General features: G+C 40.0%; 1 pseudogene; it reads left to right on the top strand.

Moving 5' to 3' along the window:
• Nucleotides 1–1,884: 1,884 nt before the first annotated feature.
• Nucleotides 1,885–2,040, top strand: LOC129400808 (60S ribosomal protein L39-like; annotated as a pseudogene).
• The last annotated feature ends 4,745 nt before the right edge of the window (nucleotides 2,041–6,785 follow it).

Genomic DNA, 6,785 nt, shown 5'->3' with positions numbered 1-6,785 from the left:
TGATTGACTCTGAAATATATCTGTTCCTGGGCATAATTACTTGATCATAACTACTTGACTCAGGCTTCAGTTTCTGTAGTTCCTGACACCCCAAAGGGGACGTCCCACCGTGGAACTGGGATGGACCCGGGGCGAGTGGCAAAACTACCCGGCAGCGAAATGGGACATTCTAGAAAGCATAACTGCATGGTTTTCATGCGAACTGTTACAACTTTAGAGACAGGACCCCCCTGGGGAAGGACTAGCTGAACTGGCCTGAACACTTAGTCTGGGATTTAAAGGTAAAAGCCTTGCTTGCACTCAGAGCCCAGACAACTAAGTGTTTAAAGCCTTGTTTGCTCTCAGCCCAGAGAACTAAGTGTTGGGATCTTTGTCTCTTGCTGTGTTTATCCAAACAACTGCTAGTATCAATAACTTATAAAACAAGAGGGAAACATAAAAGCAATACAGTTGCCCCTGGGAGACAGTGTGTCTCCTTGAGTTGATCTCCCTAAAAAAATTTCCTCTGCCAAATATTTATCTATGTAAATGACTATCATACCTGTGCTTGCCTCAACCCCCCTTCAGATGTTCTATAAGTATGCTAGCAACTCTGCATTAAACGGGCCATATTCACCATCGGTGAAACTGTGGTCTTGGTTCTTTGCTGGGGAGGACTGAAAACAGCTCTCACTGAACTCAGGCATCCTTGCATCTTTGTATTACCAGTTCTTTTTGTGATTACACACCCATTCACCTCCACCAATGACCCCAGTATCCCTCTCACCACCCCCACTCCATCCCCCACCACCCAACCCTGCCTGGGCATTCCCTTTTGTTCTCTCTCCTTTTCGGTGTTGTAGCTTGCAATAGAAGTATTGCATGGCCTTCATGTTTGGTCTATAGTCTATGTTTATATTTTTAAATCTTCTATGAATGTTTTAAATATTTAAAGTAATTTAAACCCATTAGTAGTCAGAACAGGCATACTAAATTCAATGAAATAACAAATAAATGTTACCTTATGACCCGAGGAAGTACCTCGGGTACTTGAAAATTTTTAAAAAGGCATTAAACCTACTGTAGAAAGATGAAAAGGTATTCTCATATAATACTGGTGCAAATCTTTACATATGATATCATCTATTAAAATTAATGTGTGCAGGTTGACGCCACTATATGTGGTACTTAGAGTAACTGAATGAGGAAATACAGTGTTTCTAAGAGCAGAGGGTGGGGTGGGAGGGATGCCTAGATCGCCTGTGGCCCCAGAGTATAGGGAGGAGAAGGAAAGATATAAAGTGAAGGGGAAGGGGAGAAGAAATAGATGAGAAACAATGGGGAGAGGAGTCAAAGGGATTCATGTATGTCAGTGGTGTTAAGGAATGACAGAGCTAAGTATCCCATCAACAACGCTGAAATAACTAAAATAAATAAATAAAAATTTAATAACCAAATTTTAAAGGTGCCTGTCAAGATGGCAGGATGGGGCTCGGGTGGGGTGGGGTGTTAAAAGAGGAAATATAGGAACACTGGTCAACAGGAGTTGACACTGGCGGCAGGATCAGTGATAGAACATTGTATGTCAAGAAACAACTATGAAAAAATTTGTAACTCACAGTGCTTTAATAAATAAAAATAAGAAATTTTTAAAAAATTAAATTTAGGGGCTGGAGTGATAGCACAGCGGGTAGGGAGTTTGCCTTGCTCGCGGCTGACCCGGATTCGATTCCCAGCACCCCATATGGTCCTCTGAGCACTGCCAGGAGTAATTCCTGAGTTCATGAGCCAGGAATAGCCCCTGTGCATCGCTGGGTGTGACCCAAAAAGCAAAAAAAAAAAAATTAAATTTAGCTTTCTCTCCTTTCCTCTGCCATCGTGGAGGTGTAAACGTGGCTCTTCGCCATGTCTTCCCACAAGACTTTGGGGATCAAGCGGTTCCTGGCCAAGAAACAAACGCAGAATTAGCCTATTCCTCAACGGATTAGGATGGAAACTAGTAGCAAGATCAGGTAAAACTCCAAGAGGAGGCACTGGAGAAGGACCAATCTGGATCTGTAAGGAGAGTCACAGGAGACGCATGCGCATTTGCTGTGATAGGCTGCTAGGATCCCCAACACACAGGCGGCAGAAAGGCACCACAAGTCTGAAGTCATGTTTCTTTGATCTGAGAATCTGTTCCTCTTCTCTAGCTTCTGCATCTTGTTGCTAACTCAGTAATAAATCTTGTGATACCGTGAAAAAATAAATAAATAAAATTTAGTGTATGCTCTTTCTCCTATCAATTCTATTTTTAGGACTCTACACAACAAGAGCTAATAAATAAACTTAGAGGGAGGTCACACTGGTGGAAAGATTGGCGTTGGGACATTTAATTCCTAAAACAACTGCATTTATGAAAAACTTGGTTAATCAGAGTGTTACATATTTTTTAAATGTGCAATAACATTTATTAAAGCTGTGCTTGTACCAGTACAATGAGGAAGATAAGAAAAATTGACACGAACCAATAAAGGGATGGTTCTGTAAATGATGTCCTGCCCAAACCTTAATTGATCTGTACCCAGTTAAAGCAATACATTTGTTTCTCCACTTAGAAAGAATCCTAATACAACCTACTGAATAATAAAATTAAATAATGTACAATATTACACACATTTTTAAGCAATTAACAAAAGTCTTCCAATGAAATAAAAGAGGACATGAGGAAATGGAAACATATACCCTGTTCATGGATAGGGAGAATCAATATTGTCAAAATGGCAATACTCCCCAAAGCATTATACAGATTCAACGCGATCCCTATAAGGATATCCATGACATTCTTCAAAGAAACGGATCAAGCAATCATAAAATTCATATTGAACAACAAACACCCACGGATAGCCAAAACAATTCTTGGGAAAAAGATGATGGGAGGCATCACCCTCCCCAACCTCAAACTATACTACAAAGCGGTAACAATTAAAACAGCATGGTACTGGAACAAAGGCAGAGCTGCAGACCAATGGAACAGGGTGGAATATCCCTACACACAACCCCAACTGTATGATCATCTAATCTTTAATAAGGGAGCAAGAGATGTGAAGTGGAGCAAGGAAAGCCTCTTTAACAAATGGTGCTGGCACAACTGGACAACCACATGCAAAAAAAAATGGGCTTAGACCTCGACCTGTCATCATGCACAAAAGTCAGATCAAAATGGATTAAAGACCTCAACATTAGACCACAAACCATAAGGTATATTGAAGACAAGGTCAGCAAAACCCTCCACGATATTGAAGATAAAGGTATCTTCAAAGGTGACACAGAACTAAGCAATCTAGTAAAAACAGAGATCAACAAATGGGACTACATTAAACTAAAAAGCTTCTGCACCGCAAAAGATACAGTGACCAGAATACAAAGACTATCTACAGAATGGGAAAGGATATTTACACAATACCCATCGATAAGGGGTTGATATCAAGGGTATATAAAGCACTGGTTGAACTCTACAAGAAGAAAACATCCAACCCCATCAGAAAATGGGGTGAAGAAATGAACAGAAACTTTCCCAAGGAAGAGATATGAATGGCCAAAAGGCACATGAAAAAGTGTTCCACATCACTAATCATCAGAGAGATGCAGATCAAAACAACCATGAGATACCACCTCACACCACAGAGACTAGCACACATCCAAAAGAACAAAAGCAACCACTGTTGGAGAGGATGTGGGGAGAAAGGGACCCTTCTACACTGCTGGTGGGAATGCTGACTGGTTCAGCCCTTTTGGAAAACAATATGGACGATTCTCAAAAAATTAGAAATTGAGCTCCCATTTGACCCAGCAATACCACTGCTGGGAATATATCGCAGAGAAGCAAAAAAGTATAGTCGAAATGACATCTGCACTCATATGTTCATCGCAGCGTTATTTACAATAGCCAGAATCTGGAAAAAACCCGAGTGCCCTAGAACAGATGACTGGTTGAAGAAACTTTGGTACATCTATACAATGGAATACTATGCAGCTGTTAGAAAAAATGAGGTCATGAACTTTGCATATAAGTGGATCGGCATGGAAAGTATCATGCTAAGTGAAATGAGTCAGAAAGAGAGAGACAGACATAGAAAGATTGTACTCATCTGTGGAATATAGAATAACAGAGTAGGAGACCAACACCCAAGAATAGTAGAAATAAGTACCAGGAGGTTGACTCCATGGCTTGGAAGCTGGCCTCACATTCTAGGAAAAAGGCAGCTCAGATAGAGAAAGGAACACCAAGTAAAATGTGGTTGGAGGCCACGTGGGAGAAGGGTGAAGTGTGCTGAATGTAGACTAGAGACTGAATACAATGGACACTCAACACCTTTATTGCAAATCACAACACCTAATTAGAGAGAGAGAACAAAAGGGTAGACCCTGCCACAGTGGCTGGGGGGGAGGGGGGATGGGGGGCGGGGAGGTCAGGAGAGATGGGATGGGGGGGTGGGAGGGATGCTGGGTTTATTGGTGGTGGAGAATGGTCACTGGTGAAGGGATGGGTTCTCGAACTTTGTATGAAGGAAACATGAGCACGAAAATGTATAAATCTGTAACTGTACCCCCACTGTGACTCAATAATAAATAAATTAAAAAATAAAAAATAAAGTTTTCCATAAATACAAGCATCTGCTTGTAGATTCATAAGTGCAGATATGCAGATCTAAGTGTGATTACAAACTATTGAAAAAATTCCAGAAAAACATCAATGTGTAACTATGTGTTTGCCAGGAGATTGGGGAGACAAAGGGAAGACAATAAAGATAGATATAGGAAAATAGAAGGAGAGACAAAGATAAAAGATGAGCACTGACATCTCATCTCTTAAATAATACACTTATATCTGAGATTATACTTAACCAAAATTACAAGTTAAGTGACCAGAGAGATTGTATAGTGGGGAGAGAAAATACCTTGAACTAAGCTGACCGAAGTCTAATCCTTAGAACCACATAGGGTCCCTTGAGTCCTGTCAAAAGTTACCCCTGAGTGCAGAGCCAGGAATAAGCCTGAACACTACCAAGTGTGGTCCCAAAGCAAAACAAATTTGCAATGCTATCATTTACATTCAACAAATTTCTCTAAGAATTTGATGGAAGCAACGTATGCTATTCTTAAAACAAAAAAATCCACATTGTTCACACAAACACAAAAATTTGCATGTATTTAATGGAGATTTCAGACACCTGTAAACTGGCCAACCCATGGTTTCTGTGGCTATCAGATTTTTTCTTAATCACTGTGTAGATGCATGAACAACATCCCATGAACCAAGCAAGTTTATTATACATTCAAAATCTAAAAATAATGAATGGCACTGTTTTGGCCTAAAGTTGACTGCAAAAATAACAAAATTTTGTTCTTTAAATGTAGCTGATATATACACAGATTATTTGGTTCAGCAAATCCCTTCAATCAGCATATATATATGTATAATACATATTATGTATATGTACATATATACAATGTGTGTATCTATGCATATATACATATATAGACAGATTACATATAACCAGATCTACAGACATCTAGACATACCTCACAAATCATAAAATAAAGTCCATGATGTTTATTCATATGGCAGGAGAATACTTGGGCTTGAATTTTTATATAAGAAAAGTTTTGAGAGACAGACAAAAGAAGCTCTGAGCCCAACAGCTCGCTGAAAAGATGCCTCTGGACCCTGTGCGAGGCCGATTTCACTACGGTGCCTCAGACAGGAACAGGTGTGGTCCCTCCACTAGCCCTCTAGGAATCCCAGCAGCTGCCAACGTCCAGAACCCAATGAAAAGCCCAGGTACACAGGATCAGTGACTGCAAACTCCAGGCCTCAAGCAATAGGGGATGGGCTGGACCTTGTCATCTCCCTGTCTCGGTAGGACCCTGGAGGTCACGCCCACAAACTGCCTCCAGCTGCTGTTTAAGATCCTTAACAGTTATGCTCCAGAGACACACAAAAGAATCTCGGAACCACGGTGATTCAACAAAATTAAAAAAAAAAAAAAAAAGAATCTCAGAACCAAGCAGCCCATTGCAGAGATTTTAGGAGCATGCTCTCGTGGCCGCATGACATGTTATGATATTCACAAAAAGCAATAGAAAATAAATCATCTAGCATCTGCCTTTTCGGCAGGTGTGAGTGGTGGGGGGAAATTCAAACTAATGGTGGTGGGACTGTGAAATGGTGGTGGGACTGGTGTTGAAATATTGAATGTAATCCATTATTGTAAGCAATTCTTTGAAAATAAAAATAATAAAGTAGAGAAAAAAGAAAAGCTTTGAATTTCTGGAGAAATGCTCCTAGTGAACCAAATTAAACTAATCCATTCTTTTTGGCAACTTAAATATTGAACAAAATGTCTAGGTAGAAAAGGGAGTAGAGTTAAGTGCTTTGGAAATGCAGAAGCAATACTAAAGGTTAGAGTCAAGCTGTATTTTCTTTTAAATCTAACTTTGCCTTTTTCTAACCCACAAGCTGTCCAGCATTAGTGTAAAAATGTTTTTAGGAGGAGACACTTTAAAAAAAAATGTTAAGAGGAGCATACACGAAAACTTTCAATCACAGCCTGGCAAAAGCATCAGGTATAACATGAAGTGCCAAAGTAAGTGGTTATATTTTCTCCTTGCTTATTCAGACCTAAGGCGACCCTGATGAAAAGTCGCCGAGTTACATAGTGACTTGGTAATGGGACTATTATAGACAAGGCACTAAATGAGTTCAAGAAACTCATTCATCTTATTGATTGTGCTTGCAATCTGGAGAGAATGCGTTCACTTTG

This window comes from Sorex araneus, chromosome 1 (assembly GCF_027595985.1).
Source record: "Sorex araneus isolate mSorAra2 chromosome 1, mSorAra2.pri, whole genome shotgun sequence".
Classification (NCBI taxonomy): Eukaryota; Metazoa; Chordata; class Mammalia; order Eulipotyphla; family Soricidae; genus Sorex; species Sorex araneus.
This window is presented reverse-complemented; position numbering and strand designations above follow the sequence as displayed.